This window comes from Triturus cristatus, chromosome 12 (genome assembly GCF_964204655.1).
Source record: "Triturus cristatus chromosome 12, aTriCri1.1, whole genome shotgun sequence".
In the NCBI taxonomy this organism is placed as follows: domain Eukaryota; kingdom Metazoa; phylum Chordata; class Amphibia; order Caudata; family Salamandridae; genus Triturus; species Triturus cristatus.
In genome coordinates, this window is record NC_140595.1 from 729,667,899 (window position 1) to 729,694,091 (window position 26,193).

The window sequence follows — 26,193 nt, forward strand, 5'->3', positions numbered from 1 at the left end:
CCCTATTCCCCTACCAACCCCTAAACCCTAAAAAGAACCTTACAATCCAACACCCTTACCCACAGCTAAGACTCTAATTGAAACCCTTACCACCCTATACCCCTACCCCTACCCGTCCCTAAACCCTAAATAAATCTCCTACTACCCTACATCCTTTTGTCAGACCTGGCATCCTTGGCGTGGTTCCCCCTGACTTTTTTGCCTCTGACCTCCTGTTTTGCTGCCTTCTTGTTTGCTGGCCTTAGGAGTCTGGGCACTTTACCACTGCTAACCAGTGCTAAAATGCATGTGCTCTATACTTAATGCATGGTAACATTGGCTTATCCACAATTGCCATATTCAATTTACCTATAAGTCCCCAGTAAAGTAATTTGGGCCCATAAATTAAATGCTACTAGTGGGCCTGCAGCACTGATTGTGGCTCCCACTTAAGCAGCCCTTTAAACATGTATCATGCCTACCACTGCAGAGCCTGTGTGTGCAGTTTTAAACTGCCCTGTCAACCTGACAAGTTAACCTACTTGTCAGACCCAAACCATCCTTTTTATTACATTTATGTCACCCGTAAGGTAGGCCCTGGCAGCCCATGGGCAGGGTGCAGTGTACCTAAAAAGCAGCACATGTACTTTTAAGTTTTACATGCCCTCATAGTGAAAAACTCTTAAATTCGTGTTTCACTACTGCAAGGCCTATCTCTCCCATAGGTGAACATTGGGATTACCTTATATCATCTAATAACTGTACCTCCCAAGTTGAAAGCATCTTTTTCAAGTCTCCTCACTTCAAAGGCCCAACTGGGTATAAGTACTGGACCTCTGACACCATCAAAACAGAACACTTCTTGAATTGAGGACGTTCTACCAGGAAGGACTGCTGTGCTGCTGGAGCGACGCCACTTTGCTGAACTGCTTTGTTGTGTTGACCTGCTGCCCTCTAGCCTGGGTGTGAGACGGACTGGACCTGAATCTCTACATTCCAAGATCTAAGTACCTCCAAGGGTTTGTTGGCTTGCCTTCTGTTTTCTTAAGTCTCAGGGATATCAAAGACTTTTGTCTTCAACATGAAACTAGTACCTGGACTCTCTCTGTCATGAGCCCTGCTCTGCCAGTTGGTGCCAATCCAGTCCTGGGCCTTTGGAAGTGAGTAGAAAGTGCCGCATCTGGCACAACCCTTGCATTCACACAGCTGCACCCATCGGAACCGACACATCATAGCAATTGTGGGAACCAGATCAAAGCATCACAATTGGGAACCGCTGCATTGCCTTCAGAACCTCTGCTTCAGAACTAATGCATCGCTGCCACTGCATGGAAAAAATTGACGCATCGCCTCTACAGCGGGGAGACATCCAGTTCATTGCATTTAAAACCGAATCACATCAGAACAGGGGCATCGCTAACAGAACCAACACATCACCGCTGTTGCATGGAGTAATCCGGCACATCAACTCAACTGCATGGGGATCGCTGATACATCGCTCATCTGCACCCTTGAGCTCGTTGTTTGCGACCAGATCAGGTACTTTTGCCCAGCGGCCCTGTGTGGGTCCTGTATCTTGCCCATGCTCCATCGCAGACGGCCTGAAGTACTGACTTTGTCTCGGTCCAGCATGACCAATTAACTATTTAAGCACTTACTTCTTCGAAGTGCGATGTTTGCATTTAATATTTAAAAATTCATATCTTGACTTCTCATTTTGGTCTTGTTATATTTATAAAATTATTATCTATTTTTGTGTAGTCTTTTTGTGGTGTTTCTACTGTGTTATTGTTTGAAGTGTTGCACAATTACTTTGCACAGTGCTTCTTAAGTTAACACTGACTGCTCTGTGCCCACCTACCAGAGGGTGATCACAGGTTAATTTATGGTGTATATGTGACTTACCATGACTAGGATTATAGTTCCTGCTTGGAGTGCATACCTCTGCCAACCAGAAACCCATTTTCTAACATTGTTGATCAGTGGTGAGGATATGTATTTGTGTAATGCCATACAGTAATTGGTGTACTATGGTATCCATTTTACATATCAATTTGAACCTTTTTCAAATTCTCCCTGGTTGGAATTTTTTTTTCCCAAATCAAGTCTCTGACTGGAGGTGCAGCAGCTGCACTTGTAAAAATGGATTTTGAGCTGGCCAAATTTGAGAGTTATACTGTGGCCCAGCTCAAAGATTTCTGCAAGGGGATTGCGCTTTCTACTAAGGGCTTCACCAGGAAGGTGGAGCTGCAAAAGACACTGAGGGCCTGGCAAATGTTTGTGATGCAGTACCTGTAACCCCAGAAGAGGAGGAGGAACTGGATGACGATGAGGAGCTAGACCAGGATTCACTGGAGAATCTGGTTTTGCCTGTGAGAAAGGGGGCCAACATCCTGCCAGAAGGGGTGGTTCCCACCAGGACAGAGAGCAGTGTATAATCCCAAGTTCTGTCCCTTGAGGAGCTGGAGGACAGGATGGCGGAGAGCAAATTAAAATTGGAACTGGCTAAACTCAAATTGGGGGAGGAAATCATTGGCTCAGGAGGTGAGCCTGAAAGAGCTGGACCTGAAGGCCAGGAGGGCTGAGTCCAGAAAAGATGGTGGCAACATTTATTCAGTGTCCTCTGACAAGACAGTACACATACCCACGGGTCTGGTGTCTGACTATGGAGTGGGAGATGAGATGGCATAGATAGATGGTTTGAGGCTAATGAGATAGATTTACAGATGCATAAGATCCCTGAGGGTAATTTGGAGGCTAGTCTGTGGAAGCATATTCCAATTGAGGGGAGGGACACCCTACTGGCCCTAGATGGGAGTGACAGGAGGAGGGTTCCCTCCATGAAGGAAACCCTGACCAGAAAGTATGGACTGACCCCAGAGAAGTACAGGCAGATGTTCAGGGACAGTCAGAAACTTTCCCCAGATACATGGGTGTATTGTGTTGATTCTATTTGCAAGGCACTGGAAATTTGGGTAAAGGGCAGTGATGTCAAACATTATGTGGGGCTGTATAACTTGATTACAAAAGAGTACATGTTTAGTCTCTTTTTCCAGATCTGAGCCAGCACTTGATTGACAGTAAGCTCTCTGACCCCATGGAGCTTGCTAAGGAGGCAGACTGCTGGGTCAGCACCAGGGTCCACAAGAAGGTGTCTGAGGGAATCACCACAAGGGTAGGCAGGGTCCTCACCAGAAGAAGGATTGGGGCAAGGAATTCTCTAAAGGGCCCTAAAATAGTTATTCATGTCAGGACACCCATCTCCATGCTGAGAAGAAAAATAAATGGTAATAATTCCCTGACAGTAAGTCTGCAGGGATGACTCTCCTAAGTGTTATGAGTGTCAACAGGAAGGACACTACAGGGGGGATGTCAAGTGTCCCAAGCGGGTCTAGCCCCCACCAGTGGAGAGTCACTAGGCCTGGCTAATGTAACACTTGGGGAGGAGAGAACCCACATTCCTAGTAACACTAGGAAGTACCAGCAGTGGGTAACCATTAATGGGTAGAAGATGGAGGCTTGGAGAGTCTTTGGAGCCAGAGTCATCTGGCATCATCTGGAGTCTTCAGAGTAGGTATTCCCAAATGTGTTCTATCACATATTTGTAGCTGACAACTGTGAAGGCTACTACCTAGTGACTCTGGTTCCCTTAAAATGGTGAGGAGGATACTACAAGGGGGATGTCAAGTGTCACAAGCAGGCAGAGCCCCCCACTGGTGAGCAGTCATTGGGGCTGGCTATTATAGCACTTGGGGAGGTGTTTGTCACACTTAGTGGTGGGGACAGAGTGGAGGTTAACCTAGTGTTGCTAGGTGACAAAGAGATAGTGCAGAGAGCCCACATGCCTAGTAATACTGATGGGTACCGGCAGTGGACCAACATTAATGGGCAGAGGGTTAAGCTCTGAGAGACTCAGGAGCCAGTGTCATCTGGCTTCATCTGGCCTCTTCAGAGCAAGTTTTCTCTAACAACCATGAGAGCCACTAGAGCCACTACCTAGTGACTCCGGTTCCCTTTTAATGGTGGGGAGGTCCCGTGGACTATCTGATTGGCAATGACCTTGAGCATACTGCCTGGGAGGAAGAGGAGCTCGGGTCCCACTTGAAGATGTTGGGATTGCCTGAGTGGGTGTGCCTGACCACAATGTCCATAGCAGCCCAAGAGAGTGGTCAAGAGGACCAGGAGCATAGAAGAATGGCCCATGTGCCTGCCAAGAAGAAGAAGGGTAAATGGCATGGGAAACCCACTCCTGAAACTCCCACGGTCCAGGAGGAGAATGACCCTGAGGGTGACACCCAGGAACCTACAGGGGAGGATGTGGCTGAGCTAGGGAACCTGCCTGACCTGTCCAACTGGCAGCAGGAAGGAGTTCCTCCTAGGGAGGATTTCTACAAAGTTCAGAAGGAGTGCCCTACTCTCATGGGTCTTTGGCAGCAGGCTGAGGTTCGGGTAGCATGTGATGCCTCTGGCAAACACCTGATCTACTGGGAGAATAGTCTTCTGTATAGTGAGCCAAAGGTTCCTGAGCCTGGTGCAATACATGTGTTAGTGGTTCCCCAGTGCATCAAGGCCTTCCTACTGGGGCTGGCTCATGGTGTGCCACTGGCAGATCATTTGAGGCAAGAACAGACCTTTGACAGGCTTGTCACTCACTTTTATTGGCCTGAAATGAGGAAGGCATCAGATGTGTTCTGTAGGTCCTGTCCTATCTGTCAGGGGAGTGGCATGTCAGGGTGGAAGAGCAAAGCCCCTCTGCATCCTTTTTCTCTTCATAAGCACCCATTTTGAGAGGGTGGGCATCGACGCTGTTGGGCCTATGGACCCCAAGACAGCCATGGGCAACAGATTCTTTCTGGTCTTGGTGGACCATGCCACCCAGTATCCCTCTGATGACTGTCACTGCACCCGTCGTGGCCAGGGCACTGGTGGGGATCTATAACTGCATAGGTTTTCCCAAGGATGTGGTATCTGACTGGGGTACCAACTTCATGTCTTTATGCACGAAGGCCATGTGGAAGGATGTGGGGTAACCTGTAAGTTCTCCACTTCTTACCACCCCCAAACCAATGGGTTGGTTGAAAGGTTCAACTGAACCCTGAAAGGCTTGATTATGGGTCTACCAGAAACCATGAAGTATAAGTGGGACTTTCTCCAGCCATGTCTTTTGTTTGCATACAGGGAGATACCGCAGAAAAGAGTTTGCTTCAGCCTCTTTGAACTTCTGTACAGGCACCCAGTGAGAGGACCTCTCAGTTTGGTAAAGGCTCCCACAAAACCACCATAGGATGTAGTTAGCAACATGCTTGCATACCACAACCATACAGTGCGCCTCCAGAAACTCGCATAGGAGAATCTAATGGAAGCCAGGAGGACATGAAACAATGGAATGACCAGAATACCACTCTGGTCGAGTTTCAGTCTGGCCAAAAAGTGTTGGCGATGGAGCTCATGGAGCCCGGGGCCCTGCAAGGCTGCTGGTCTGAGCATTATGGGGTGAAGGAGCATAAGAATGATCTCATCTACTTGGTGGACCTCAAGACTCCCAGGAACCCTTTAAGGGCTTTCATGTCAATCGCCTCAAGCCCGACTTCAAGAGGTCTGAGCATACCATGCTCTTGGAAACTGATGATGGGAAAGAAGAAGAGAGTGAACCCCTCCCCAAACTCCTTTCATCCAAGGAGCTGGATGGGTCAGTGGAGGTTATCAACGTCTTCCCCTACACTGACCCTAGATCAACAGAGAGACTGCCACCAGTTGCTGGGGCAGTTTGCCTCTCTCTTCTCACTCACCCCAGGGATCACTACATGGTGCATCCATGATATGGATACCGGCGACAGCATGCCTGTGCAAAACAAAATGGACAGCTTTTCTGATAAGGTGAGAGTCAGCATCAAAGAGGAGGCCTCTAAGATGCTGGTGCTAAAGGAATATTGTGCCCTCAAACAGTCCTTGGCCCAGCTCAGTGGTATTGGTCCCCAAGGCTGCCCCGCCAGGTGTCACACCAGAACTCTGGTTCTGTGCAGACAATCATGGGCTCGATGCGATCACCAAGACTGTTGCACACTAAGCCTGGGCGGAGTACGCGGAGTTAATAAAAAGTGCAAAAAAAACTCCACTGCGCTGTGAGGAACTCTGCAAGTGGCAGAGTGCTTTAGATAAATGCTGTTTGGGGTGATTTTCAGTGCGGGGTGTTTGTTGGCACTGTACAATCATCGCGAACGGCCCCATGCACAGCACAAGTGGGCACAAGCGGGCGCTCCATGTAACGCTTAGTGTGGAAATCTCCACAAACTGTACGAGCAGAGTGGAGTTCACCGCCCAGGGTTAATGCACACCCCATCCCCAGAGCTGATGATCTCATTGATTGGTTTGGAGCTGCCAAGTTTCTAAGCCCTTTTTTAACACCTGGGTATTGGCAGATTGCCTTGACTGAGGGGGCTAAGGAGAGGTCTGCTTTCTCTACATCAAAGGAACACTTTTAGTTCTGGGTCATGCCCTTTGGGTTGAAGAACTCCCCTGCCACCTTCCAAAGGTTGGTCAACCAGATCCTGGCTGAGTTGGAGAACTTCAGGTATGCCTACTTAGACGACAGTGCAGTTTTCTGTTCGAACTGGGAGAACCACCTGTGCCACCTTCAGGAAGTGCTTTGGACTGCAGAATGCAAACCTGACTATCAAGGCCAGTAAATTCCAGATAGGGTAGTTTCAGTGGTCTACTTGGGACATCAATTCATAGTACAAACAGATGCCTCATAGTATGGCATAAGAGACAGCGAAATGAAGAGGGCCTGGAGCAACCAGTAGCCTTTATCAGTAGGAGGTTACTTCCCACAATAGAGCGGGAAAATTTTGCTGTGGTCTGGGTGCTGAAGAAGCTACCTGTTTGATACTCACTTCCGGATTCAGACAGACCACAGATCCCTCAGATGGTTAATGCAAATGAGGGGTGAGAATATCAAACTGTTGAGGAGGTCCATCTTCCTACATTCAGTGGACTTTATGGTGGAACACGTCCTGGAACAGACCATGGAACAGACCATGCCAATGATCTCCAGGTTTTTACACCTTAGGGAAGAGAACTCTCAAGGGGTTGGGTAGATATCCCCACTTTCCACTAGGGAGGGAGGGACATGTGTTAGAACTGGCATCCTTGGCGTGATAATCCCCTTACTTTTTGCCTCTGACCTCCCGTCTTGCTGACTGAAATTTTGCTGGCTTTAGGAATCTGGGCAATTTACCACTGCTAGCCAGTTCTAAAGTGCATGTGCTAAATACCTAAAACGATGGGGGCACTGGCTTATCCACAATTGGCATATTTAATTTACCTATAAGTCCCTAGTAATGTGCATTACATGTGCCCAGGGCCTGTACATTAAAATCTACTAATGGGCTTGCATAGCCTGCATTTGCAGTTTTAAAGTGCCATGTCGACCTCACAAGTTAACGAAGCCCGGGCGGGTACTTACGCTCCGCTAGCATAGTTTACGTAGTTTTGCCTACTCCGCATTCCGTTGCGAACGCAGAGTTCAGGCAAAACTACGACTCCGTTGTGGAGCGTAGTTGGCCGGCCCCTCCACCCTCCCAAAGTAATCATAAAGTAATTAAAAAGGCACTTACCTGCTGTAGATGCCTCCTCCTCGCAATGGCCACTCTCCTTCCATCTCCTCGCTGTCCCTTCTTCACTGATAACCCCTATGTTGTATGTCTTGCATATGCGCATGCGCACACCCAAGACATACAACGTAGGGGTTATCTAAGAAAATGGATGGCGAGGACGAGGAAGGAGACCGGCCATGGCGAAGAGGAGGCAGCCATGGCAGGTAAGTGCCTTTTTTATAACTTTATAATTACTTTGGGAGGGCGCGTAGCATAGCAAAACGAAGTTCCACAGAGTTATTTTCCAACTCCATGGAACTCCGCGTAGAGGCACTACGCCTGATCCGCCCACCATTAAAGTTAACATACTTGCCATGCCCAAGCCTTCTTTTTTATCACGTATAGTTCACCCCTAAGGAAGGCCCTGGTTGTTCCATCGGCTTGGCGCAGTGTATTTAACAAGTAGGACGTGCACATGCCCTTGTAGTGAAATACTCTTACATTTTTTTTTAACTACTACAAGGCCTATCTCTCTCGGTTAATATTGGGATTACCTAATTACCTTTTATAAGTGTAATTTCCAATTAGGAAGCGATGAGACCCACAAATTTGGTGTCTCTGGAATCAGAATTTAAAAACACAGCTTGAGGTGAAGTTACATTTTAAATTCCAGGAAGACCTGGCTTGGCAGTTCGATCTGGACTGTTCCAATGAGCAATGTTCCCTCTAATTATTTTTGTCTCTGTGCGGCAGTGACCTGTTTGTGTGCACACATTTCTTATTTTTGTGCGCAACTGAGTGATATTAGCAACAATTATACTACTTTCTAGTGAGATTAGAAAGGAAACCTCCACAAACATTTAATAGTTGAAGAGTTCCTTTAAAGTACATTTCCCTGATAAATTGTCTAACAAGCATTGGCAATGTGCTGCACCCTGCACTTACACAGATATTCCCCTCTCCCTGAAAACACAGAATACATGCTAAAAACTTGTACTCAGGCACATACTCACCTGGCACTCACACAGGTCACTCCTCACCCTAGACTTACAAAGACTCACCTCTTACCCTACATGCACACAGACACATTGCTCACTCTTCATCCAGGCACTTTACTTACCCCAAATTCAGATGAGTTGATAAACACACAGACAATCTGCATTCATAGGCACATTATTCACTGTACACACACTGGGACACACTGCTTATACTACACTAACACAGACACATAACTCACAATACATTCACACAGGCACACCACTCTATATACACCTTGCAAGCAATCCTTTCACCCTGATATCCATATGCACAGCAATGACATTGCTCACACTGCACCCATTCAGGCAAACCGCTCGCATAGTCATACAGGTACACCACAACACTGTATTCACAATGCACACTTTTCAACCAGCACTCGAAATACACATTGCTCGCCCAGCACAGACTGAACACTTCCTCATTCTTACACAGGCACAGTACTGACCCTACATTCACACAATTCACCCTGCACTTATCCAATCACTTTACTATGCGCTTCTGCTGATTCTCGCCCCTTCCAGCATGCACTATACACAGCACTAACCCTGCACTCACTGTAAGTTCACAGAGTTCCATCCCTCACCCTACACTCAAACTGGTATACCTGCTTATAATGCAACCACGCTGCTCAGTTGTGTAAAGGAAAAACTCCCACCCTACAATAATACAGACATACCCATATCCCTGTACTAACAGATGCACACAACTCCCCTTGCACCCAGTCAGAGACATTGGGGAGGACTAGACACAGAATAGCTCCTGCAAAGCCCAACCTGTAGGAGTAGGAGGAAAGGTTCCAAGAAGAATTCAATTTCACCCCTACCCCCCCCCCCCCCTCTTGTTAGACTTACATGGGTGCAGAAGATTTTAAATTAAGAGTCAAAATAAAATCCTTTGTAGGTGAATGAAAGTATGGAGCATCTTCAAAATTATAGGCAGTAATGGAGAACAACATCAGTGAGTCAAGCAGGTAATTAAAAGCAAACCTAGCAAACAATTGGAATTTATCATTACAAAAGAAAGAGATTATGCAGGGAGGGGAATTCCCTGGTGAGACACCGGTAAATAAGGAAATTGGGGCTAAGAGAGCTGTGCAAAGAAGAAAAGAGCCGGTCCAGGGTTAACTGTCACAGTAGACTGCAGCGATAGGGGAACTGAAGGTGAAAGACCCTTAATTGAGAAAAACTGTTGCACAAAGAAAATGAGACAGCAACAAAAGAAACTGTGCCAGGAAAGTAGCAGTGAGACAGAGGAAACGAGAGCAGAGATAGCTGTAACTATGGAATACAGCAATGCAAATAAGAAAAAACTGTTTAGAGTTGGAGACCATGAAAGACAACAGTTGACAGAAAAATAACTGGATTGAAACAGTATTTATTGGGAGAGACTGCTGTGCAGAAGTAAAAAAGTATCTTCCAAGCTCAGCAGTTTAAGAACTTCTCCACAACAATTAATTAGAAGTGCACAGCACAATACTGAGTAAATATGTGGAGCAGGTGCCTATTTTTGTTTTTATTTGTTAGGGTGTTTTGTAAAGCGCAAAACTGTTACATTATGATGACTTTGAAGCCTTTTTCAGAGTAGACTAAAGGTGTTTTTTTCACATTCTGATGAATCCCTAGCTACTGCAGCATTTTGTCAGGGTTGTGCCCGACCAGTGGCAAGCTTTTTCACCATGTGTTGCACTGAAAGCTGAGGGTCGTTTGGGGGCTACACATGTGATTCCATCAGATTAAAAGCTGCCTGATCTGATGTGAGAAAAAGACATAGCATGAAATTGTAATGCCTTTGTGATTTTATTTCAAGCACTGTTCGAAAGATTGCTTGGATTAATTGAATAATTAAGAGAGCAGGCTAGGCAGTGAGCCTCGTATCCTCTCTGTGGTGATAGTACCCCACCACCCTTTGCACTGTAATATTTACACAGGTAAAACTTATGTCAATCAACTGGACAGCCCGCTCGTCTTATCAATACTGGTGTTCCTTGTCTCTTCATTGTACTGTAATGGAATAGGTGCTTTGAATTACAAATGTGGCTTCTCGGAGTAGTGCTGCATACATGACTATCATTTGTTTTGGTATAAAGCAATTTAGGACTCCTGCTTCTAGGACATCCTTTCTGGCAACCCTCTGAATTTGCCAAGCTGAAGCTAGTCCATCCTCTTCTAATTGTTTACTTTTGATATATTTGGAATTCTACCCCCTTGCATCATGACTTATGCAGAGTGGACCCACCACTCCTTCAGCACTGTCTCTTTAGTCCAATGCAGAATCCCATCACTAGACCAACTCAGCTCTGCAACCCATGCGCTCTAAAATATAACGCGGTCCTGTCTGCATCAAGCATGGTATCCTCTGTTAAGCGGGAGAAGCAAAGAAATGAGCAGGAAGAAGGAATGGGAAGAATGCAGATTCAAAGCATATCAGATTGTATGCCAATGTTGGGAGAAAATGTGTATCAGCTAGGGAATCATACATGTATTTGTGAAATACACATTCATCCAAGGGTTTGTTAACGTTATATTACAAATGTTTATTACCCAACTCAGTGGTACACTGTGATGAGGCCGATAGCGTGACACTGGGTGGCGGCGACATTTCCAATATGGCCGCCATCCTCGACCATCTCTGAAGTACGTGAGTTGGTCTAGAGGATGCAGTGCGTCAGGAGGATGTGCCCAATGAAGAGGAAGATGGCAGGGGAACATCGGTGTCGGAATGGTGGAGAGCGGGGCAGGAGACAGAGGAGAACGGCCAGAACCACAGACCAGAGGAAGACACGAGGACTAAAAGTGAGGAGGAGAGGAGAGAAGCCATCAGCGCCCATGAGAAGGAGAACGGCGTACAGACCGGAGGTCAGGAGGAGACACGGGACGACGCTGTCAACATAGAAGTGGAAGGAGAAGCCAAAGACAGAAACCACTCGAGGAGCACTGCGCCAGAGACCGGGGCTTCCCAAGGAGATGAGGAGGCTGGGTCTTCCCTCACCACAGCCCAGGAGGGTCTTGGAGTCAGGCAAGTACCTACCGCATGTTCGTTTTCTGTAAAGGGTTTGTGGGCACGGCTGAGAGCCACCAGAGAGTGAGCACAGATATCCCTGCACTAGTCATCCAAACATTAGGACACTGGTGATGGAGCACTCTTACCCTCCTCTTTTGTCTGAATAATACTGCAGTAGCCTGAGCCCTTTTGGGTTACCAGTCTCCTGGAGTCTACGTGGGAAGAAGACCGGAAACACAGACGTGGGAAGAAACAAGATAGTCGGAGTTATAGTCAACTTATCCTCTGAACCAGACTTTACTTTGGACAGGCGGGAGACACATATCCAATATGATTTTATATAGGAACTCAACCATAAACTAGATCTCCTTAGGATCAAGAGGAGCAACACTAATACACGAATTTGCATTTTCGTTTTATACTGTCTTGATTTTCGATTCGATTTGATTTAATATAAGAATTCTCAAGCTAAGCAAAGATCTCAAAAGTATATCGAAGCCCTGAAGAAGTCCGTATGAGGACGAAATTCGTCGGTGATCATGAATTTTAAGAACTGAAAAAAATAATAAAGAATTATTCATACCTGCAATCAAAACTCACTAGTGTTTTTACTTATCTCTGTTTGGGATGATTTTGATACACTGTTTACTCGATGCTTTGTTTTCTTGAATTTGTGGATTACTAATAAGTTCCACTTACATAACATATCAGCTTGAGTACTGGGCCACCCTCTATTTAAATCAACTTACCCTCTGCTTGTACCCAGAAAGACTTTATTTTCAAATACGTATGTGCCATAAACATACTTTTTCCCTCCCTCAATAAAGGAAAGAGAATGAAAAGAACCGAAAGCCTGTATCTGTCATGAATAAAAGCAAGGGTGGGAGGTCCTGACCAGGGTCCATTGACCACAGTGGTGTCAGAAGTGGGATTGGTGTCTGGACAAGAAAACAACCCAGTACCATGAAGGCAATAATCACCCAACTAGCGGAAGGTCAGCGACATCTACAGCTTGTCTTTGAGCAGCAGACCAAACAGGCGCAGCTACTTTATTGTACAGTCTTGAAAAAGCACTATTGCATTATCATGTGTGCTGGGTGTTCCAGACAAAAAAGAGTTGTCTCCAAAATCAAAATTATCAACAGCAGCAATTGCACATCCTTCCCTGGTAAAGTTACTTGGAAGTGGTGTGCTGTCGGATTTACAAGCTTTTACAGAGTGAGCTGCTAACAAGTTCCATCTCCATACTATGTCACCATACCTTGTAGATACACCACTCCTATTCATTGAAGTGATTACCTCTCTACTTTTGTACTAGTCATAGATTGGGTGAGCAGTCATTATGGTAGCAGAGTTTTCTTTTTGCCGTGATGTAATTCGTAAACCATGATTTGGAAAAGTCAGTACATTTGTACATCGTAAGCCTTTTGGTTCGTGGGATTGTCTTCCACTTCTTCGCTTATATCTTGAAAGTCATCATCAATGTTGTTGGCTTCTGTTTCAAACTCAAGAACTTTGTAACAGGTTTGCTTTGCTGATATTAAACAATGATGTAAAAAAGGTTAAGACAACATCAGCCCATGATTTGCGGAGCTCTGGGGCATCACAAAAGTTCTGGGGCATCACAAAATTTGGACGCTTCTTGAAATGATTCCTGCTGATTTTACTGCATCCTATGATCTTATTTTTGCAACAACAACTTCAGAGTCAAATTAGCTAAGTTGTTAGACTGACAACAACGATTTCTGTCATTGTACATTCTCATCAGAAAAAGTTCATTATTATGGATTAATACAGCTTCATCAATGTTGGCTATACTTTCTCTGATCTGACTGAGTCTGAACCCATAGCCAGCATCCAAGAGTGACTATAAAATGTAATTTGCTTTTTCAAAGAGTGCAAACTTAATTGAAGGCTGGTGGTGACATTGCTTCTGGGAGCTCATTGTACATTCATATTTTCGAATGAATGCTTGCATGCAGTTCGGGTGGGCATACAAATCTGCTACAAATACACTCACCTCATTGTTTAGATCAGCAACTCGGCTGAAAACTTCATCTTGAAGAAACTAGCTGCAGATAAAAACATGTTTGCTCATAAGACTCACAAACTCTGTACTTTGTTCTTTTGTCAATCCCTTTGGCCCTTGTTCTGGCTAAACCGCATTAAAACTTATGCTAATCTTTTTATGCATCGCTTTGAGCTAGACCATATTTTATCCCAAGAAGCATGGTCAAACCATTTGTTGAAGTTTCATAGGTATATTGATGACATCTTCCTAATTTGGAAAGGCACCCAGATGGAACTACTGACACAGATTACTCAACTCAACTCAATCAATGAACGCATCCAATTTACTCATGAAATCAACCACAATCATATTACATTTTTGGATGTTGATATTTCCATACACAACAATGAGTTAATCACTTCAGTATTCACCAAAACTACTGATCGTAACAATTTATTACACTTTTCAAGCTTCCACCAAAAATCTTTGAAGAAACATCTCCCATATTCTCAGCTTCTGAGGATTAAACGGATCTCATCTACAGAGGAGATTTTTCGAGAACAAAGTCGTGTTCTTATTGACAAATTTATGAAGAGAGCATACCCTGCTCCCATTTTACAAGAAGCTGTAAACAGAGCAGAAACTAAAAATCGCATGGATTTACTGCACAAACAAATTCCCAAGATTCCGAATGACTCACGTCCTGTTTTTGTATCTAAATTTTCTAAACAAAGTCAAAAAATCAAGAATACCATTCGAAAATATTGGCCGTTATTACAATCGGAACCAGACTTTAAAGGGATTTTTGACCAACTGCCAATATTTGCTTACCAAAGAACACCCAATTTGCAACAACTATTGAACAAGAGCTCTCCTGAATCCGACAAATCACATAAAGGAACTATTCCCTGCCATAATTGTGGTGGCTGTAATAGCATCATTAAGGGTACTACACTCATGCACCCTTCTAAAGGCACACCTATTAAACTAAAAGTTACGGCTACTTGCGATTCCAGTAATGTAATATATTTACTGAAATGCCCATGTGGACTTCCATACGTGGGTAAAACCGAAAGAAAAATTAAAACAAGACTCATCGAGCACAAAAGCAACATTCGAACTCTTAATACTAAATCTACAGTTGCAAAACATTTTTCTGAAAACAAACACAATTGCAGCCAATTGAGATTTCTTATTTTAGAACAAGTTACGACACAACGAGGGAGAGACAACAGTGCCTTCCTGTTACAACGTGAACTTTTCTGGATAAATAGATTGAATTCTGTATACCCTTCTGGACTCAACGAACGCCTTGAATTTAGTTGTTACCTATAATTGTCACCAACTTTTTTTATTTTCCAGGATATTTTGTGATTTTCCCTGCAATTCCTGTCATTTTCTGTTTTTTCTCTCTACGTTTCTTCTACCCTCATTTTTTAATTCGATTTTCATCATTTCACTGTTTATGTGCCATGACACATTGAGGAATTAACTTGTTTACGTTACATCATGTTCGATTTATGTTATCTAGTTATTGTGAATACTCCCCATGTATGCAACTCCTCGAGTTATATGACTAGACAGAATTACGAACCAGAATACTTTCACGTTCCTCGATGTCCGATTTGTCTTTGTTTGGTTACCGTGGTTACACCATATACACGCTAGGCTTTCTTCATACACTTTCAGTCACATGATACGCTCTTGAGCGTCACTGCTTTTACTATTTCCGGGTTTACGGGATATAGTTCCGGAGTTTGCTGTGTATGTCCCACAACTATCTTGATGACGCTACGTACACCGTGGTGTTGGCACTTTTCAGGTACTTTTTGATCACCGTGTATGTTAAACTCTCTTATTTAGGTTTCCATACTATCTTTCGTGCACTTTATTGCTCTCGAGCACCTCCCGTTCTATTTGATTTTTTAAGGAATTCACTGGTTAAATTTTTTTTCTCATCTATCACGCTAAGGATTGCAGCATCACCCAACTTTATTTATATCACGATTCTCAATGTGAACATTCGTGTTCCTTTCACCTACACCGGTTATATTTATCTTCTCGTGCACTAACTAACTTTATTTACACCGTGATTTTTAACGTGTATACAAGTGTGCCCTGAACTCATCTGTTTTAGTTCATTTCCGTGCGCTTGATCACAGTTTTTAGTACTTTTTTCCATAATTTCAAACAGACATCATTTGGCTTCATTCCCGTATTAACATCCACAACTGTAACATAGTCCGTGTTCCTTATTTTCTTTCGCTCGCATGCTTTAAATATGAGCACCACTTATATTTTGACAGCATGGAAACTCGCTTCACATCACGTGTTAACCACTATTCACCATACTATTATGGTTTTACATCCTGGATCGATGCCTATTGTCCTTTTTTTCTTTTGTAGAATCATCCCCTGACGAAGGGCGAGTCCCGAAATGCATCAGGGACATCTGAAAAAATTGTTTGCTTAATGATTGAAAATGTAGTTGCGAACTACATCGTCGTTTGAACCTATCTTTATAAGTATGAGAAGTATCATACTGAAGACCAGTTACATGTAATAAACTAGTCACAAATTTAACTACAACGTCTGTACCTTCTTCAAAAGCGGATGACCCGCTGTTCGAGTGCTATCGTAAGGACGTCTTTCCCTGAGACGCTTTCTAACACTTATTGATTCACACCTCAACGATTAGGAGGTGGTCTCACCAGCACCAAAGATTTTTAACAAGGATCACCACAACTACGTTTTTTCCTTACCTGTGAGTGCAACCAGTACACATCTTTAAACCGCATGAAACACATTGAAGATCCTCTGCATTCTGATCAGTTTTTGGAGGTGGACGAGGGGTAGCCCTTGATCTTCTAAGTGGATGGCAATTGGGTTTGGTTGTTGTCGCTTTCTCAGAAGACTCGGATTCTTGTTGTGATTCACTGGTTTCTGCAATCTTTTTACACTTTTTCCCCCAGGTTTTTTTCCATTGTATACAACTCGACTGATAGCACTTGTTGTTGCAATGATAAAATATTTGAGCCTCTTCACCCATCAGTTTATATTTTTTGTGAACTTCAGCTTTCCATATCTCTGCAGCATCTCAAACTCTCTTTTGTCCTGCCGCAGTTGATGTTAGCTTATCTTTCAGATTAATTTGGCATTTGACAAATTTTTCTTTGTTAAAGGAGCCCTCAGATTTTGTAGTTAGCAACACTCTGTTAAGACATACAGATCCTCTGCTAACACCTGTTTCACTCATGTTTATGAATTTGAATCAATTATAAACCTGAAACAAAAACAATATTAACACAAATTATCAATATGATGGCTAATACACATTATAGAGCCGCCATTTTGGAAAATGGCGGAAGGGTTGCTGTGGGGAGTTATTTTCTGTCTCTATAAGACAACTCAACCCCCAAAACCTATGTTTTAACACGATGATAGTCCTGAGACAGCATTAGTGGTAGCCTCAGAGGAGATACAGAACATGATGGATAATGTTGACAAGGGTGCGGTGGTCGTGTTGGGCCTGTCCACAGCCTTTGATACTGTGAGCTATGTTATCCTGAAGTAGAGATTAATGTAAATAGGAATTGGTGGATCAGCATACAACCTCCTATGCTTCTTCCTTTCGGAAAGAGAGCAATTACTATAATTGGGAGAGCCTTGTGGTGTGCCATAAGAGTTATTGCTCAGCCTTACACTATTTAACATTTATGTGGCTCCATTTGCAAAACTGATTAGATCTTTCAGTTTCTCAACCATCTCCTACGCTGATGGCATGCAAATGGTTGTGTCTATCACCTGTAACATTGAGGAGGTGGTGCAATGCTTTTATAGCTGTATGCAAGCGGTGGTTAGTTGGGTGAGTAGGCACTGCTTTAAACTGAACTCAGAAAAAAACCAAGGTACACTTATTTGGCAGGGACACCTCACATTGGAATGATTCCTGGTGGCCGAAGTCCTTGGGTTCTTGACCTATGTCTGTCCCTAAACTAAGAAATCTTGGAATAATCGTTGATTCCAAACTTGCTTTCACTGACCAGACCAATACGCTGGTCTCTAATTGCTTTTATTAACGAATTATTTTGAGAAACAGTGGTTCTCTCATTGGTTTTATTGAGACTGGATTACTGAGATGCCCTTTATGTGGGCATGCAACAGGGCTCTCTGAAACAACTGCAGAGTGCAGAATGCTACAGTGCAGTTTATTAAGAACATCAGGGAATATGATTCAGCTACCAAGGCCCTGGACGAACTCCACTAGCTTACAATAAATAGGAGAGTTGTTTTTATGGCACTTTGTACAGCACACAAATCCCTGCATAATACCGGTCCAGCCTACTTAAAAAGTAAATTTGTCTGGTATAATCCGGGATGATGTCTTAGGTCAGCAACCTCTAAAATGGTTAGAATACCTAGAGGCATATCAACAACAACCGGCGATAATTATCTCTAAGCGCACTTAGCGCTAGGATAATTATCGCTGGCTAGCGTGAATTTTTATCGCTGAGATAGCGTGCTATTAGCAACGCTTATCTCAATAGCGATAAAAATCCTCACGCTAACAGGCTAACGTGAGATTATCGCTGGAAACCCAGCGATAATCTCACGTTACCTTGTTGATAGGGACAGGCAAACTTAGCCATGATATCCTCCTTCCATAGGATATCATGGCTAAGTCTGAAAAATACCAGACGTAAAAAAGCAGCGTTAACCGCGGTTAGCGCTGCTTTTTTTGTCTCTAACAGGGTTAGCGACATTCTTGATAATAGGAGAAATGTCGCTTAGCGGCATTTCTCCTATTATTTTACTCTGGAACGCCCCCTTTGCATCTCATTAGAGATGCAAGGGGAAGCGTAGAGTAAAAGGGTGCTAACATGCAAATTTGCATGTTAGCACCCTGTTGTTGATAGGGCGTTAGTTTTATCTCTCCTTTTTTGGCTTTTAAAGCCAAAAAAGCAGAGATAAAGCCCTTGTTGATATGCCCCCAAGAGTTTACACTGCCTCATGGGGTGGTAGAAGCATGATATACTCCTCTTACAAACTTTGGAACCAGCCACTTGCGCACCTCAGAGCCCAGCAGGATTTAATGACATTTAGGAAATATTTGAAGACATGGTTATTTTCATCATTCTAGGAAGATGTGGGATTCCACATGGTATGGTATATCTCTGTTTTGCAGAAGCTAGCGCCAAGACGCCCTTGGACAAATGTTGTGCTCTATAAGAAATAAATATCAAAATATCAAAATTAAGTATATAGGTCTCATGATTCCTGAACTATCACTGCAACACATCCACTATTTTTAAAATGTGTCAGGAACAATTAGGCCCAGATTAGCAATGTCTACCAAAGCTAAATTATTTCTCTGATGATACATAAACTCAAATCAAAAATGAAAATGTCTGGACAACAATTGTTTTAGAGAGGTATATCAAGGGGCCAGGACTACTGGGGTGTCCTGAACTTGTAGGGTTCTGGGGGGAGCTAATTTTGCATCTAAATGAGACCCCGTCTATTTGAAAGCTAGGCCCCAAGAAAGTGTGGAATAGATTTGTGGACTTGGCCCTGGCTTTGGTCCGGCGGCATGTGGGTATGGCCTGAAAATCACCCTGGGGACCTACTGTGGTGACATGGGTGTCTGATGTTAGTCGCTGGGCACGGGCTGAAGAAAGAGCACTTCAAAGGGAGGACGCAAGGGGCGTGCCTCGCAGACCTATTGGTGTTCTTTGGAGAGAAGTATCTGATGAACGGGAGTTACCTGGGGATGAGGGAACAGTTGACATTGAGGAAGGGTAGGCTGTGGGGTGGAGCATTGGTGGGTGGAGCGTAGATGCTGCTGTAGATAGAATGGATTGCCTACCCATGCCCCACTCTCCTGGCCCCACAGCAATTCATGTTGTCCTGACATCCTATATTAAGCCTTAGACATGCATGGACACCGCTAATGTTTTACTATTTATATGTTAAATGTATATTAATATTACCTTGTGGCATTTAGAGCTCCAGTAAATAACCCCATCTCTGGCAGGTGCTTGTTTGCCTCTGCTTGTGGAGTGTGGGCGTATAATTGTAGATCTAAAAAACTGAATAGCTGTAATCCAAGAAATCTGACTCAGAGTTTATTCTGTTCTGCATTGTAATTTTTTTGAAAAAGCCAATAAATAAAAGTGTTAAATAAACAACAAAAGAAAACTATAGTTACCATGTGTGGTAAAAGCATGCATGTTAAAGGTAAGCTTGTGCTGTAAAGGCTGTTTCCCTCTAACCTTGATTCACTGGAGGCGAGACTGTGAATTGCAGGTGCTTCTCAGAGCTGTAACATAAGGGTACAAGTGGGAGGTGGAAGAAGGTGTACGGAGTTCCCCCACTATTTATAGAGAGAGAATTTCCGATATCTGAGGCTGAATGTGGTTAAGAGTTGTCATCTTGTGCCCCAGCACTGCAGCTGCTTGCATTTATACATACTTTATGCGTGTAACCTGGCCTCAGAGCGCCTTTTAAATCCCCCTTCTCAATGGTAGCATTCTCTTTATTTTTTAAAGAACTGCGGGGCATATCAGCAACAAACAGGGATAATTATCGCTAAGCACACTTAGCGCTAGGATAATTATCGCCAGCTAACGTGGATTTTTATCGCTGAGATAGCGTGATATTAGCAACGCTTATCTCAAAAGCGATAAAAATCCTAGCGCTAACTGCCAAACGTGAGATTATCGCTGGAAACCCGCTTTTCGCCCGAAAATGGACGCAAAAGCTGCGATAATTTTATATCGCCTTGGGTTGGGGGGGTAATCTTTTAATCTTTTATGGGAAACATAAGAGAGAACTTCACACTAAAATTTCCATTGGCTAATGAACTGCCAATGCACAGCGCTTTTGTGCTTTGAAGCTGATAAATAAAGAACATTTGTAGAAAGCATACATGCACCAAGAGCAGGTCTTAGTGTTAAAAAAAACACAGCACATTTTGTTTGCGCTCTAAACACAGTTTAAAGATCTTACTGCCAAGTTCCGCACGTCTGTTTCAGCCAATTCTGAATTAAAAATACTGATTTTTGGAAAACCTACATGTGATTTGTAAAGAGTAAAACAAATCAAACAATGTTCTTCCTCCATTTTTGTAAGATTATGTTAACTTCCCATGTTTGTAATATAGGTCCATTCAGTTTTCAGTGAGGAATATTATTAGGGTATGACATTACTTATTTTGACATCATATCCTGTGACCTCAGTGAATTAGTTATGGCAATTTGTCCCACTATTTTTCCTAAAACTTGTATCCGGGGTAACATACCACCTAAGTGGGTAGATTTTGCAGCAGGCCCGCATTTGCATTGGTGGCCATGGTGCAACAATATATGTTGGTGTTCCCCATTACCATGTTAACAGATTCCCTCACCACCACCCTCAGTGGTGCCCCTGATCTCTCCTTAGGCCAACTCTCACATTTTTATTTATTTTATAGTGCTACTTACCCCAATATAGACTGTCAAATGGCCTTATATCACAAACATATACAAAGATAATTAGTGATTCCTACTGTGTAAATCAATATATAGGAAATGTTACTTAAGACAATGAGAACTACAAGTTGAAGGAGTCACACATCAGTCATACTGGTAGCCATTGTATGATACGAGTGCTCGGGCTGGAGAACCGGAGGGGCAGATTTCATACATTATCACACGGCACAGTAACCAAAGTGTGCAACTCAATTCGGGATCTGTGATGGAAAGTAAGCTGCAAAACAACCCTTTGCACCAGGTTTGCATCACTTTTAAGATGCAAATCAGGCTCAAAGTGCAAGTAAATCCGCCCCATAAAATCATGATGTTGCAACGTAACACAATATTTGGGGTGTCATACTAATGAAATCGTATTACTGTGCAAAGGAACATATTAGCAACCTTAGATTAACAAAAGATTGAGGGGGAAAAGCAATAAGGTTCTAAGCCTCTGCCTTTCAATTAGCATACAGTGCTTTGATGTCAGTTCATAGCACAATGTGCCATATTAGGATTGTAATTTATGAACTCCATCTAACAAAGGGATCGCTGCATGGGACAAAAGCAGTAACCCACTGAGCTTTACACACAAAATACAAACCTGTGATCTGCATGTCTAACACGTGTATTTGCAAAGCACTGAATAACATGTTTACAGTTGCCCAACTCAATGGTACTCATTTTTATCGACCTCAGAAGGATGAAAGGCTGAGTAGAGCCACCAGGATTTGAACCTGTGAACATTTGTTCGAACACAGGTACTTATAGTGGACGCATTAGTGCACTAAGCCACCAGGGAGGGCTTGTCATACATTGTGCTTTGCTGCTGGAATATAGACCCCGTTATGCTACTTCCTCATGAATCCAAACAATGACTAGAGACAAATCACATATCATTAACCACTAGTCGCCATACAGCCAGGCACAAACCGACGGGGGAGCAGAAATAGTTAGAAAACCGGCACTGGTTTAGATCTTGAGAACCGAAAATCGGGACATTTTGCAAAAATAGAAGGACTACAATTTTACATCTACGAAGCGGTGCAGAATGGCAGCTCTCATCAACATAGGAGCACAATAGAGGCACTAAGAAAATAAATAAAATGTAATTTTTAAAACCAGCATCATGCCTCGTTATTAAATTGCTTACTTATAACAGCTGCTATCTAGCACAGCTTTAGAACACCTAAAAAAAAATGTCTCTCACTGTTTTCAGTCGACCCCCTCTAAAAACCGGGACATGAGACAAATTTGCCCAAATCTGCCAGGACAGCTGGTGAAAAACGGGGACTGGACTGGCAAATTCGGGACTCCTGTTCACCCTACACTGGTTGAAAGTAAGAACTAAGCATGCTGAGGCTCTCTGTACGTGGAAAGACGTGACAGAATTATCCACGCCGTAATCTGCTGAAACCACAGCCTCCGCTATGCAGGGGGCTGCGAGACGCCCCTGCTTTTAGGGCCCTGGGATTTTTCGCGCAGAGGCTATTGGTTAAACTTGCTGCGGTTTCCTCACTTCGAGAAAAACAACGGAAGTGGCCAAGGAAGGCGCGTTCCCGCCTGTCTGTACACGGTGACGCCGCCGACCGGCCCTGAGAGCCAAAGCTAGTATGCACATTACCGCTGAGGGACGGCAAACCACTCTTTCTGCTGTGGAGAATACATCACCGGAGAGCAAACCACCCTCGTCGCCCCAAGCAGAAACCATCACCATATGTAGATAAACAAACAGCCCCTATGCTCTAGAGAGCTCTAATAACATCGCGTCACCGCCTTCAGGCTACACGTCATTATACGTGCGCTATGGAGAACTCATAATCCCATGCGGACAGCAAACCACCTTCTGTACACTAGAGACGGCGCATCATCTCCTTCAGACAACAAACCAGCCTCTGGGCTCAAAAGACAACACATCACCATAGGTTGATAAGAAACCACCACCGGGGCACGAAAGACACACACCACCTCTTTCAGATAACAAAGCATCATCTGTGCAGTGCACACACCGATTATTTGTAGCGCTCAAAAGAGAGCATGTCGTCATCTTCGGGTGACAAACCATTCTCCGTGTACTAAGATGATCACGTCACCACCTTCATGTAAAAATCATCTTCTGTGCACTAAAGACATCACATCACAGACTTCAGTTAACAAACCACCATTGTGCATTAAAGGCACCACATCACAGAATTAATATAAAAACATCCTCTATGCGTTAAAGACACCACATCACAGACTTCAGATGACAAACCATTCCTCTGGGCACCAAAGCACTACATCACCGACTTCAGCTAACAAACCCTCCTCTCTGCACTTAAAACACCACACCAAATACTTCAGATAACAAACCAATCTCTGTGTGCACTAAAACACCACATCACAGACTTCAAATATTAAACCATCTTTGTGCACTTAAAAACCACACCACAGACTTCAGATAATAAACCATCCTCTGTGCACTAAAGCACAACATCACCGACTTCAGATAACAAACCATCCTCTGTGCACTAAAGCACTACATCACCGACTTCAGATAACAAACCATCCTCTGTGCACTAAAGCACTACATCACCGATTTCAGATAACAAACCATCCTCTGTGCACTTAAACACCACACCACAGACTTCAGATAACAAACCATCCTCTGTGCACTTAAAACACCACACCACAGACTTCAGATAACAAACCATCCCCTGGGCACTAAAGATACCACACCACAGACTTCAGATAACAAACCATCCTCTGTGCGCAAAAGACACCACACCACAGACGTCAGATAACAAACCATCCTCTGTGCACTAAAGACACCACACCACAGACTTAAGATAACAAACCATCCTCTGTGCACTAAAGACACCACGCCACAGACTTCAGATAACAAACCATCCTCTGTGCACTTAAGACACTACACCACAGACTTCAGATAACAAACCAACCTCTGTGTGCACTAAAACACCACATCACAGACTTCAAATATTAAACCACCTCTGTGCACTTAAAAACCACACCACAGACTTCAGATAACAAACCAACCTCTGTGCACTAAAGCACAACATCACCGACCTCAGATAACAAACCATCCTATGTGCACTTAAAACACCACACCACAGACTACAGATAACAAACTATCCTCTGTGCACTAAAGATACCACACCACAGACATCAGATAACAAACTCCTCTGTCCACTTAAAACACCACACCATAGACTTCAGATAACAAACCATCCTCTGTGCACTTAAAACACCACACCACAGACTTCAGATAACAAACCATCCTCTGTGCACTAAAGACACCACACCACAGACTTCAGATAACAAACCATCCTCTGTGCACTTAAAACACCACACCACAGACTTCAGATAAGAAACCATCCTCTGTGCACTTAAAACACCACACCACAGACTTCAGATAAGAAACCATCCTCTGTGCACTAAAGATACCACACCACAGACTTCAGATAATAAACTCCTCTGTGCACTTAAACCACCACACGACAGACTTCAGATAACAAACCATCCTCTGTGCACTTAAAACACCACACCACAGACTTCAGATAACAAACCATCCTCTGTGAACTAAAGTACTACATCACCGACTTCAGATAACAAACCATCCTCTGTGCACTTAAAACACCACACCACATACTTCAGAAAACAAACCATCCTCTGTGCACTAAAGCACTACATCACCGATTTCAGATAACAAACCATCCTCTGTGCACTTAAACACCACACCACAGACTTCAGATAACAAACCATCCTCTGTGCACTTAAAACACCACACCACAGACTTCAGATAACAAACCATCCCCTGTGCACTAAAAATACCACACCACTGACTTCAGATAACAAACCATCCTCTGTGCGCAAAAGACACCACACCACAGACTTCAGATAGCAAACCATCCTCTGTGCACTAAAGACACCACACCACAGACTTAAGATAACAAACCATCCTCTGTGCACTAAAGACACCACGCCACAGACTTCAGATAACAAACCATCCTCTGTGCACTTAAAAACCCCACCACAGACTTCAGATAACAAACCATCCTCTGTGCACTTAAAACACTACACCACAGACTTCAGATAACAAACCAACCTCTGTGTGCACTAAAACACCACATCACAGACTTCAAATATTAAACAACCTCTGTGCACTTAAACACCACACCATTGACTTCAGATAACAAACCCTCCTCTGTGCACTTAAAACACCACACCACAGACTTCAGATAACAAACCATCCTCTGTGCACTAAAGACACCACACCACAGACTTCAGATAACAAACCATCCTCTGTGCACTTAAAACACCACACCACAGACTTCAGATAAGAAACCATCCTCTGTGCACTTAAAACACCACACCACAGACTTCAGATAAGAAACCATCCTCTGTGCACTAAAGATCCACACCACAGACTTCAGATAATAAACTCCTCTGTGCACTTAAACCACCACACCACAGACTTCAGATAACAAACCATCCTCTGTGCACTTAAAACACCACACCACAGACTTCAGATACCAAACCATCCTCTGTGAACTAAAGTACTACATCACCGACTTCAGATAACAAACCATCCTCTGTGCACTTAAAACACCACACCACATACTTCAGAAAACAAACCAACCTCTGTGTGCACTAAAACCCCACATGACAGACTTCAAATAATAAACCACCTCTGTGTACTTAAAAACCACACCACAGACTTCAGATAACAAACCATCCCCTGTGCACTAAAGCACAACATCACCGACTTCAGATAACAAACCATCCTCTGTGCACTTAAAACACCACACCACAGACTTCAGATAACAAACCATCCTCTGTGCACTTAAAACACCACACCACAGACTACAGATAACAAACTATCCTCTGTGCACTAAAGATACCACACCACAGACATCAGATAACAAACTCCTCTGTGCACTTAAAACACCACACCTTAGACTTCAGATAACAAACCATCCTCTGTGCACTCAAAACACCACACCACAGACTTCAGATAACAAACCATCCTCTGTGCACTTAAAACACCACACCACAGACTTCA